Raw genomic sequence first — 12,379 nt, 5'->3', positions numbered from 1 at the left:
CTCCTTTGTAGGTCTTGTCAATAGCTTTTTTTTTTTCAATTGGCTCTTTATCGACTTTCAATCCATTAAAGTCAATTCTTCCCTCTGCCTTTAAATTTCTTCATTCTTTCAATTTTCTTTACTGCACACTTTTTCTCTCAGACTGATAACAGACACCTTCATTCCCATCTCTTCCACACGGATACCCTCAATGGATGAAGGGGTGAGCTGGCCATGCTTTTGTTTCCCAGAGTCACTTCTAGACTACTGGTGAACTCTATTCTTTCCCTCTTCTCACTGGAAACAAAATCAACTTGGAGTAATACCTCTAGTGCTAAGACGGTACTACAGGACATAAAGCAGGATGTCGAATCAGAAAAAACTTAGTTCCAATTTGAACTCTGACAACGCTTAACATTATGAATGCTGGTGTTACCTTCCCTAAACCATTTTCTGATCTAAAAATTAAATTAATAATAATGTAGTGATAGTTCTATTTTTAAAATTTTTAAGAAATACAAATTGCCAGTCATAAAAGCAAGCATGGGGATGTAAAGTTCAACATAGGAAATACAGCCAATAATATTGTAATAACTAAACATAGTGTCAGGTAGGTACTGGAAATAACAGGTTGATCACTTCACTAATATAATATTGAATCTCAATGGTAAAATTTAAAAAAGAATTTTTAAAGCACTTAGAGTTGCAAAGAAGGTGGAAAAAAATAATGCATTGATCACTTAATGAGCAGATACATGTAAGCAGTGAACCCATTCCTGGTGAGTAGCAAGTGCTCAAAAGTTATATATATATATATATATATATATATACACACACAAACATATATATACACACACACACACATATATCTATATATTTACTTTTTATTGAATTTATTGGAGAGACATTAGTTAATAAAATTATGTAGGTTTCAGGTGTACACATCACCTGTATATTGTATTGTGTGTTCACCACCCAAGTCAAGTCTCCTTCCATCACCATTTATTCCTCCATACCTAAAAAAATGTATTATTGTTGTGTTAACTATTATTAGCCTTGTACTACTAAGGCTTTTTCAATTTTCACAAACTCCACTTTTTTTGATTGAGTTGTGGAAAATCACATCATAGCAGAAATAGAGTCTCCCCTCTAAACAGTAGTTAGATCTCAAAACTTAGAAGGAGAGCATGTTGACCTGGTTGTGGAGACGAGATTCAAAGCTATGAGGCATCTATGGTCTGTTAGATAAGAATGGAAATGGGAACTGTGAATGTTAGTAAGATATTCTACTGAAAGATATTAAGAATATAAATCCTAATTCATGGTACAGAAGAGACCGTTAAAGTCACATAATTACTCTACATTTGTATCTTGTAAATATCCTATTTTTATTAACATTTCTTTTTTAAATATAATTTTATTGATTTTGGAGAGAAAGGAAGAGGGAGAGAATCATCAATGACAGGAGAGAATCACTGATGGGCTGCCTCCTGCACACCCTACACTGGGGATGGAGCCTGCAACCTTGGCATGTGCCCTGACCAGGAATTGAACCATGACCTCCTGATTCATAGGTCTATGCTCACTCACTGAGCCACCTACTCTGGGCTTCATTAATATTTCTTAAATGATACAGACCTGCCACTTAAAATACTCACTGTGTAGACTCATTGATTTTTATGATGAGCTATAATTTAGCCAGGCATTTGTTACTCATATACAAAGGATTTTCCTTTGCAAGGCAGGAAAGCAGCACAACTCTGTCCGCCTTTCTCCCTTGAGGCCTGGTTTAATAATAATATAGTAAGTTGCTTTTCAGCAATATAAATGTGTGATCCTACCTGATCATCACCTAGAAAAAATAAAGTATGTTTCTACAAATGTTTAACAGAATTCATTTAAACAGACTCTTGTTTTATCAATGGATTTTGATTAAAATATTAATTGCTAGTGTGAATTCATGGCAGGAAAGACCTAAAATAGAAGCTGTGATGTTCTGTTCACAACAACCTCTTTGCAAAAGTTAAATGAATGGAACGCAAGAGTCATGGCCTGAAGGCTTTAGCACAGTTTGCCTTCCAAGTGTCCCTTTCCTGCTCTCGAGAGGCTTTCTCTTCCTGAGCCCCTGGAAAGCCCTGCTTTGCCTGCTCATTTCTCTCCTTTGCCCACTGAGATCCAAAGGTATACCCATGTTGGATTGTTGTCTCTCATCCCTTTGCATCTTATCTAGTGGGATCTACGCAAATAAAAAGAAAGAGAAAGAACATCCAAAGAGCAGATGTACCTTCCAGAATGATATGCAAACCTTTCTTCATCAAATAACAATGAAGCAGAAACATCTACCAAGGCATCCTTTCATCAGCTATCAAGCTGGGCCTTATTTAGAAATAATTATAACCAACTTTAGCAACTTCCCAGAAATTGCTACCATCTACCCTGGAATGTTTTCAAACTGCTACTGAGAATACATATCCAAAATACACCCTCAAGTGAGCCTCTTTACATTGAACAATAAAACCAAATTAGATAGAAACTTCTGAACAGAGATTTAAAATGGATTTTAGATATCTGCTGAGATCAGATAAAACTAATAATTCCATTGCTTTCTGCCTGGAGTAGAGAATCATATCTCAGGAATATGAAATAGGTTGTAAGATTTCTTGAATTTGGAACCAATGATAGAAACCACATGAGGAATGGTCAGTCATGAGTTCCCATTGCACATGTTATTCTAGAGAAAGTACCTTTAAAGGTTAATTCATTTTTGATAGAAGTTGAATCAGTTCTCAGCCTCTTCAGAATCCATTTATGAGATAGCTGATATGCCATAGCTTACAAATTATCTGAGACAGCTATCCCTTCCAGATCTCCATGATAATGGAGTTAAAGCATTTAGAGGATTGGGAGAGATTTTAAATGTTATTTACTTCAATGTTTGCCATTCCATCTGATTCTATATTCCCATATGATTGCATCTTCCAACAGCTGTTCAGTCTCTGCTTAATCCTCATCTGGGATTGAGGTACAGGATGGAAGTACCCTATACTTTGTTTAACTTGCTCCAAGCTTTTTCGAATTCTTCCTAAAGAATTTCAGAACCTCTCTCTCTCTCTCTCTCTCTCTCTCTCTCTCTCTCTCTCTCTCTCTCTCTCTCCATAGCTTCTGTTTATTTGTCTTTCTTCTATTATTTGGGACAAAATTGGGTTTAAATAATCGAGACAATCATCCACAGGCACTAATGGCAGAAGAATGTAAACTTTAAGCACCAGAACTATCTCTGGTCAAAGAAATGTTTGCAGACTTAATGGCTAATAGGTTTAAAATAGGTAATAAGTACCAAATAGCAAAAAACGTGTATATCATTGGTAGAAACAAAACATAATTGTAAAATTTTTGAAGAATTTCAAATACACATGGAAATGTACACTTTCATGCTTCCATCAAAATCTGTAATAAATATTTATTCTTCTGAAATTGAAATAAGTGAAATGTAGTAGAGTGAAAGTAGTATGTGGCTGTTAGACACTATCTCTTATGCTGGATATCATGGTCCCAGCATTTAAAGAAGCAGCAAAGTTGAAGAACCAGTAGTGAGTTCACTTAGAAACATTGCAAAGCAACTAAACAGGCAGAGTAGTTTCAGGACAATAGCCTTTATCAAGATTTCAAATTTTCTTTTAATTTTTAAAAAATATATTTTTATTGACTTCAGAGAGGAAGGGAGAGGGAGACAGAAACATCAATTATGAGAGAGACTCATTGATTGGCTGCCTTCTGCACTCCCCACACTGGGGATCGAGCCTGCAACCTGGGCATATGCCCTGACTGGGAATTGAACTGTGACTTCCTGGTTCTTAGGTTGACGCTCAACCACTGAGCCATGCTGGCCGAGCAATATTTCAAATTCTCTTGATCATCCCTTTTGGGAGGCAATGACTTTCAAAGCACTAATTGATGCCATCATCCAATTCTGAGATTTTTTTTAATATAGAATCACCCCACATATACTTAATGTTAGAAGTTCTGAATACCAGAATCTCAGATTTGTTTTTGTTAAGCCACTCTTGGACTTCCAAAGTGTCCTCTTCATAAGACCATGCAGTATATTCACTTTGTCCTTTCCTTTTGTTTGTGCATATTAAATCTGCTTCTCAGTTCTCCTCTCATTCCTCCTTCACAGCAGCATTGTGGGTAACTCCCTGCTTCTGGAAACCCTTTTTTCCTGGACTTCAGTTCAAAACACTCTCCTGGTTTCTCAACTAAATTTCCCTCTGCTTCATCTTTTTCTCCCCTGCAGTTCATCCTCCTCTAAGGATGAACATCTTTTAACAGAAAAAGTCTATTAGGATAGGAGCTTTGGACTTTAAGTTCCCACTTAACTCTTTCTTTATGCTCTTTTATACTTAAAAAGTATTAAAATTGGGCAAATATGATGAAAGGCAAAGAAAGTAAATACCCACAGGAAATAAAGAAGGATGGAAATGAGAGGCAGAGGGAATATGCATTTTTGCAGAATTCTGCAAATTCAAAATGCTGAGATGAAAAGCAGTTAGTAACAGTTGGAATGGGGACAAACAGAGTTCAAGCCCTGTCTCTCATCACACCAGGCCCAAATCATTGAACTGAGGCCATGTAATGGAGGGCTCCTGATTATTAAAAATGACTAAAGATGCCATCAGAGAACACTAACATGAGCTACTTTTAGTACCATACGCTGCAAAGGCATGGAGAGTTCTTTTGCTGTTGATTGTGGAGGGGACCATTAGTCACTACCTCCAATGCGTAGGAACCACTGGGCTTGAACCAATGAGACACAATAGAATAATGTCACTCCCAATCCATATGAATGGCTTCAGATTTTACGTGCTCACAAAGAATGACTTTCTTTTCATTTCAGGTTTCAATTTCCATGTATCAAAGAGAAAACCTTCCATCTATTTGCTATTTACAATGCTAAAAGTCTTCACTAGGGTTTGCAATCAAAAGCTATTGTCGTTGTCTGTTCTTGTTTGCAACTGATAAGGAAATATGTGTTGGGGTGCGCACAGTGTAAAAAGTGTCGTTTCACAGAAGGAAAAACTGTGTGGCCATTCACATATATCAATAAAGATACTAAAATTAGGCTAAAACCTACTGGTATATTTGTTCATATAGTAACTCCAAACACTTTGATGAATCAAATGTAATTTTAAAATATTTAAAATATTTCACCAATAAACCTTCAGAAAAATCAGGAATTTAGAATTTTTATAAGTAAAAACAAACAAAGCAGTAGCCCACATGCATGAAGTAATAATGGAGTGAAAATAAATATGGCCATCTCTTAAGTTTGAGAAATGTTATAACTCCAGTTAGTGTGAGAAAGGATTGATGTGTAAATAGCAAGATGTGTTTCTATTGAAAAGCTACAGTGAGAATTGTATGAAAGTAGCTATGAATTTCTAGGAAATAGGCTCAGTAAGGAGATAATTCCAGCGTTTTGTCTTTGCCTAGAAAATACAAAGTAAGGATTGGCCTGGCAATAAATGGCATTATATAAGAAACATTTCCTCAAGTGGCTTTAGCTTTCTATACAAAACATCTTGTAAAAGGACACTATACTTCCCTAAAATCTTGGTATTAGAGAAATCATACTTGCAAAGTCATTTCTTCTTAGCAGGTAATGAGCATTTTACCATTATGTTTTAGTGCATATTTTCCCATCCAGGTGGACAATGGCTTGCCAAGGTCTGGAATAGTCAGTGGTGTTACATTTGGCTCTGGAGAGAGACATGGCATCACACCTCCCCTACAACTCTGTTAGTCCTCAGCCTACAGCTGGTGGGAAGCCAAGTCCCTCACTTGTAGCACAGATGTGCTCCCAATAACCCGTTTCCTTGTCCGCAATCCAAAGAATGAATCAGAAAGTCCTCTAAACCCAATTCTTCTAAACCTAAATTCCAAGTCAGCAATTTAGCCGGTTAGGTGGAAACTTTTCATCACCTTTCTCTGATTCCTGACCCAATGGCAAAAGGATTTTTTATGAAGCATTCTTCTAGTTGATGTAAGAACAGACAATAAAGACACATTGCTAGAACAGAACTTGTAAAAATCGTATGACAATTCTACCACTATACCAATTACTAACCAACAAAAATAATCTTGTAAAATTTGATAGTAAACTTAAGGAATATGTTCCTTAAGATATGCTGTTAGTGTTAGACTAATAAATTATTCAGATGATTAAGAATAAACAAACATGACATAATAAACAAAAATATCAAATAAAAGTAAAACAATGAAAGAGATAAAAAATGGTTTGTGTTGAGAATGTCATAAAAGAATGTGAAATTTGGGGTACTTTTGCTTTTCGCATTTCTTCCTCTCATTTCACTCACCATGTTAAAGTAGCTCACGTCTCTATCAAAGGCAATATCCTAATATATTCATAAGCCAAAGACCTATCTTCAAGGAAAAATGCAATTATTTTACTTTGCCTAGGCAATAAAAAATCATCAGAGCAAAAAAGTTATGTCTCAATTAAAGGACAAAAATAACTTCTCTTGAGAGCAGCAGAGTCTAAATGATTAAGAAAAGAAAATAGTTATCCATAATATAGAGGTAAAAAGCTTTGGCATCTTTGTTACATTTGTAATTCTTCCAATTCCACTTTTATTTTAATCAAATATTTTAGCTACAACTTTGGAACTTGCTGAATTCATTTTTAGTATTTCATTTTTTGACACAAAATGTGACAATTAGTTCTGGGGATAAATTAACTCCAGCATCAACAAGTTGTTTTTTTCATGCCTTTAAAAATGTACCCACTTTTCATTTCATAAAAGTGTTTCAGGGTACTATGAAAGACCAAGAAAACTAAACTGTATTGCTATGATTAAATTGAAGTTCTCCTACAAATGAAATGCACACTGCAATTTATGACCATGCCAGCAAAGCAATCCAAATTAAACACCCTCTTGGAACACTGGAAACAAATGTCTAGATTTGTTTGTTATTGATATATTTTTAAAATATTTGAAAAACTGCCAAACCGGTTTGGCTCAGTGGATAGAGCGTCAGCCTGCGGACTGAAAGGTCCCGGGTTTGATTCCGGTCAAGGGCATGTACCTTGGTTGCGGGCACATCCCCAGTAGGGGGTGTGCGAGAGGCAGCTGATCGATGATTCTCTCTCATCAATGTTTCTAACTCTCTGTCCCTCTCTCTTCCTTTCTGTAAAAATTCAATAAAATATATATTTTTAAAAATATCTGAAAAACTGAAATGCAAAAAGGTTAATACATGATCAATATTCCACAGACAAACACATGGCTCCCCCTAGATACACAAAACTAAGGATGTGACCACAGAGATTGGGAGTGGGACTACGGAATAAGGAGGAAGACACTCCAGTCAGAGACTTGGTCCACTCCTGCTTCGTCTTTTGTCATAAGACAGACCCCTGTGGTGAGCTGAGTGGAGCACAGGCAGAGTAAGAAAGCTCTTGGGGAAACTCCCAGAGCCCATGGAGGAAAACAACCACTGTCCATGTTGCAGCCTGGGCTCAAATTTGGAAAATGGTACGAGATAAAGCCCAAGTAGCTCCTACTTCCTTTTCTTTGGAATTTTCAATTTGGTTTATCTGATTTATGGAACTAGCAAAGAGAAGTTGGCATGAAGAGAAAGGAAAGCATGACATTTTGGCCCAATTAAAGGTCAATTGAAATCACTAGAAGATAACCCAGGAAAGGTGACAGTGGGAGGAGAGAGAAAGAGAAGGTAGGTGAAGCTTAGCACTTATCTCTGCTCAGAGGCTCAGAGAGCAAATAGCTCAGTTTTTCAGAAATCCTGAAGCTAACTCTAAGCTTCATAATCTGACTCTGAGATTGAACAAGTAACTTTTTCCGCCCCCAGTTTCCTGAATTTAGCAACTCTCTCCTGTTCTTTTAAAAGTATCAAATTCACTATCTGCTTTCTTTCTCTTTATAGAAATAATGCATGTTCATTGAAAGCTATCAGAAAATATAGAAAGCCAATTAGAAATTATCTACAATCCTACCACTCAGAGATAACACCGAGGGATATAGTAAGAATAACAAAAGCATTAGCCACAAATATACTCTCAACTTTTGAATGCTTAGGCCCTGTTGGTACCCTCACAACTGATCTTTAGGTCCAGAAGCCATGACCCAAAACTTATAATCAATGAATCAGAATTTGGACAGATTTCTGCCCCAGATAACAAGCTCTTCTTGAAGCTCAGCTGGCCCAGAAGGGCTCTTCATTCTGAGGTTCTTGTGAAGGCTGGTGTGTTAGCCACCAACAGCTTAATTCATTCTGAGGCAAATTATGTCTCATGGATCCTCTTGGCTACTTTAGAGGTCAACGTCATAGTTTACAAAGGCCTACGTGTAAATTTCCGCTTTGGCAATGTGGTGGCTACTCCCTGAGAGAGTGCAGGGTGCGGAAGAGTTTCCTGGGGCTCCCTTTTCTGGTCTGTAAGCCAGAAAACTAAGGATTTAGTTACCTCACTCTGCTGCATACTTCCTGCAACTTGTTCATGCCAGGACCAGGCAGTACAGAGAGAAAGAAGCGGTGTTGGTTTATCCCTCTCTCTTAGGGTCACAGCTGCTCTTATTTAGAAGAAAGTCTTTCTTCACTTACAATTTTAGACGCCTCAAGCTTTTGTCATTGCTGCTACCAGTATAGGTCAATAGGATAGAATAGAGTCCCCAGAGTAACATCTATTTAAATATATTCATATTCATATATATATATACACAGTGGTGCCTCACACAACGAACTTAATTCGTTCCAGGAGCAAGTTTGTTATGCGAAAAGTTCGTTATGTGAAACGCGTTTTCCCATAACAATACATGTTAAAAAAAAATAATTCGTTCTGTAGCATACAATATGCTAAGATGACTTTTTAAACCTCAATCTATTAAGTCCTGCTTTTTTTAGAAGCCATGATATAAAAAAAATATTGAGTTTAACTTAAAAGGACGACTGCCGTGATACGTGCATGATTTAATTCGTAATGAAGAACGATTGCCGTGATACGTGCTTAAGTTAAGTGCAGTGACTAACGACTGCCTGCAGTGCCTGCGCGGAAGGATGCAATACATCGGCAGCGATCGTGGAAGCTCGGGCGAAGCAGTCGTGGAAGCTCGGGCAAAGCGGTCCTGGAAGCTCGGGCGACTTCGTTGTGTGAAACGAAGTTCGTTGTATGAATCATGAGATGAAGTTCGTTGTGTGCAGCGTTCGCTGTGCGAGGCGTTCTTTATGCGAGGCACCACTGTATGTGTATGTATATATATATATATATATATATATATATATATATATATATATATATATATATATTACCAATTACATTTTGATAAAAATGTAAAGGCAACCTAATAGAAAAAGTTGGACTTTTCAACAAATGGTACTGGAACCACTAAACAAATTTAAATGCAAAAATAATAATAACAAAAACCCCACAAGTAACCTAAAACTCATATTTGATTTATTTATTTTTAAATATATTTTTATTGGTTACAGAGGGAGAGGAAGAGATAGATAGATAGATAGATAGATAGATAGATAGATAGATAGATGATAGATAGATAGATAGATACATCAATGACAGAAAATAATTGATAGGTAGCCTCCTGCATACCCCCTACTGGGGATAGAACCTGCAACCTGGGCATGTGCCTTGATTGGGAATCAAACCCGGACCTCTTGGTTAATAGGTCAACACTCAACTACTGAGTGGACCTCTGGGTTCACAGGTCAACACTCAACTACTGAGCGATGCTGGCTGGGCTAAACCTCACATTTTATACAAAAATTAACTCAAAACAAGTCATAAACTTAAATGTAAAATGTAAAACCTTCGTTTCCAGAAGAAAACAAAGGAGGAAATATTCATGACCTGGGATTAAACAAAGAGTTCTTGAATGTAACACCAAACATTCCAGTGTGGCAAAATTGCCTGAGTGCTGGGGTATAAGAAAATGGTGGAGGGGGGCAATTTAAAAAAGGGAGAAGAATTTCCTGAATTTCTCTGAGCATTCAGAGTCCCTCTCCTTTCCTTAAGTAGGAGCCCAAGGGCTCTCCTAGGGCCTCCGCTGCCTGCACGGAGCCCACACCAGGGTTTTTGGAGGAGAAACAAGAGCAAAGCTCACCTCCAGTTTGATGGTATTTTAAATTCTTCTGTCCAATCTGCTGCTATCACTTACTTTTCAGAGTTCTCAAATAGCTACTTTACGAGTTCTCTACAGGTGATTCTTCTCATTCAACAGATGTTTATTGATTGGCTACTATGTGTCAAGCACTCATGGAATACAAAAACATACCCCCTTAAAGAAAAAATTAATAATTTTAACTTTGTCAAAAGTTCAAAGTTCTGCTCTATGTAAGATATTGTTAAGAGAATGAAAAGACAGCAGATATGCTGCAATAAAGATATTCATGTTCACAAAGCAGATACTTAACAAATGACTCCAGAATACAGGGTGGGCCAAAAGTAGTTGTACAGTATGGTAAATAATAATACAAAAAAAAACCCCTGTATTTTGTGTACTCACAACTGTATACCTACTTTTGCCCACCTTTGTATATGATAAATTTTTAAAATTCAACAGGAGGAAAAATAAACAGCTCCCCAATTGGTGAGATTTGAACAGATACTTCATCAAAGAGTACAAAATAGAACACAAATAATCATATGTAAAGTCACTCATTTTAGAATGATCAAATGATAAAACATTTTCAAATGCTGTTATCAGGGATGTGGAAAAACTGGAATTTGCATACATTTGTTGGTGGAAATGCAGAAATTGGACAATCACTCTGGAAAATAGTTGGTTTCTTATGAAGTTAAGCACACACTTACCATATGATCCAGGAATCCCATTTCTAGGTGTTTAACCTAGGAAAATGAAAACTAATGTTTACACAAAACCCTTTCATCAATGTTTATGGAATGTCTATCATAATTTCCCAGCACAGGAAATAACCCAGATCGAGATGTCCTTTAATGAGTAAATGGGTAAATAAATGGAAACATTCATACAATGAAATGCTACTTGGCACCAAGTGGGGGGAAAATGATTGATGTATGCAATAATTTTGATAAGTACCAAATATGCTGTGGTCAGTTAAAGAAGCCAGTTGTAAAGGGTTATGTATTAGACACATACTGGAGTCCTGACTTCCATGAGGACCAAAGAACATTAATGTGGATTGCTAAACGTAGCTGAAAACAGCAAATAGCAGGGTGAAAGTGGGTCAAAGCTAAGTTACTATTGCTGTAATATATAAAGACAGTACTCACTATGTTCCTCATTCTATTTAATAGTGTTTTGCTATCTAATTTTAAAAGTTATACTCAAATTTAATAAAATTTTATTATATTAATATTTCATCAGTTACATATAATATGTACTATTTAATATATCCTATATAAATATAAAACATTTTGGATTTAAAGTGGCCATACCTTGGTGTCTTGCCTGTTATACCCTTTCAGAACAAACAAATTTACCTCACTATAGCATACATACCTGAAATAAGAAAAAAAAAAGTGCCTCATTTAATTTACATGCTACTAAGACTTAAACACAATACAAACTTAAAGAGTGATAGAAATATGGCACATATCACATGCACTCCGGTTGTTGATACTCTCAGTACTCTGAACTCCATAAGTAGTGCCACTGAAAGTAATGATCCCTGGGAGCCATTGCTTGAATTCAAGTTTTCTGAAGAGGCCTTCTATAGTACAGAGAATATATCCCAGCAATAACCTGCATTAAGCTGGAAATTAAATGTTACTTCCTCATTGATTCTTTGATTACTCAATTTTAATGTCCATAAAGGTAGTGCTTTATTGTGCTGATGCAGAGAAAGTACAAAATAAATATTTTGGGAAAAAATATTTAATAAGTAAGTGGATATCTATAGGATTAGGGTTGAAAATGAGATTATATCAATTTGGCATATACCTAGCTGTCAGACATTGAACAGGTCAATTTAGAGCTGTATTCTTTTATTCATTTATTCTACTAACCAAACATTATGTTTGGTTTCAGAATACTTCGCGCTGAGATCTGTGATCAGAGCAGGGAACACAAAGATTCATAAGAATATATGGTCAATGATCTCAAAGTCTAGTGTGGAATACAAATGATATAGAGCTTGTGTAATTGATACCAATTTACTAAACCTTTGAGAACTATGAAAACATCAATAGTGAACTCCTGTGAGGATGTAGCTAACTCTGACAGTAAGAATCAAGGGCCAATTTTTTGAGAAGGCAATCATTCCACAGGCCCTGAGGAATAGAAAGGATCATGATGGATGAAAGGCGGCAAATTATAAATTGTTGAGTATGAACTCTGAAGTAAGATGGCCTGAGTTTGCATCCCAG

At 36.4% G+C, this 12,379-nt stretch overlaps 1 protein-coding gene across 5 annotated transcripts in view; it reads right to left on the bottom strand.

Moving 5' to 3' along the window:
* Nucleotides 1-12,379, bottom strand: part of DGKI (diacylglycerol kinase iota) — a gene marked incomplete at its 5' end in the record, with an annotated part of 382,063 nt that overhangs the window by 111,292 nt on the left and 258,392 nt on the right. The gene's annotated exons all lie outside the window — the stretch shown is intronic.

This window comes from Pipistrellus hanaki (assembly GCF_964339955.1).
Source record: "Pipistrellus hanaki genome assembly, chromosome: 10".
In the NCBI taxonomy this organism is placed as follows: domain Eukaryota; kingdom Metazoa; phylum Chordata; class Mammalia; order Chiroptera; family Vespertilionidae; genus Pipistrellus; species Pipistrellus hanaki.
The sequence above is the reverse complement of the archived record's forward strand: the minus strand, read 5'-3'. Positions and strand labels throughout refer to the sequence as shown.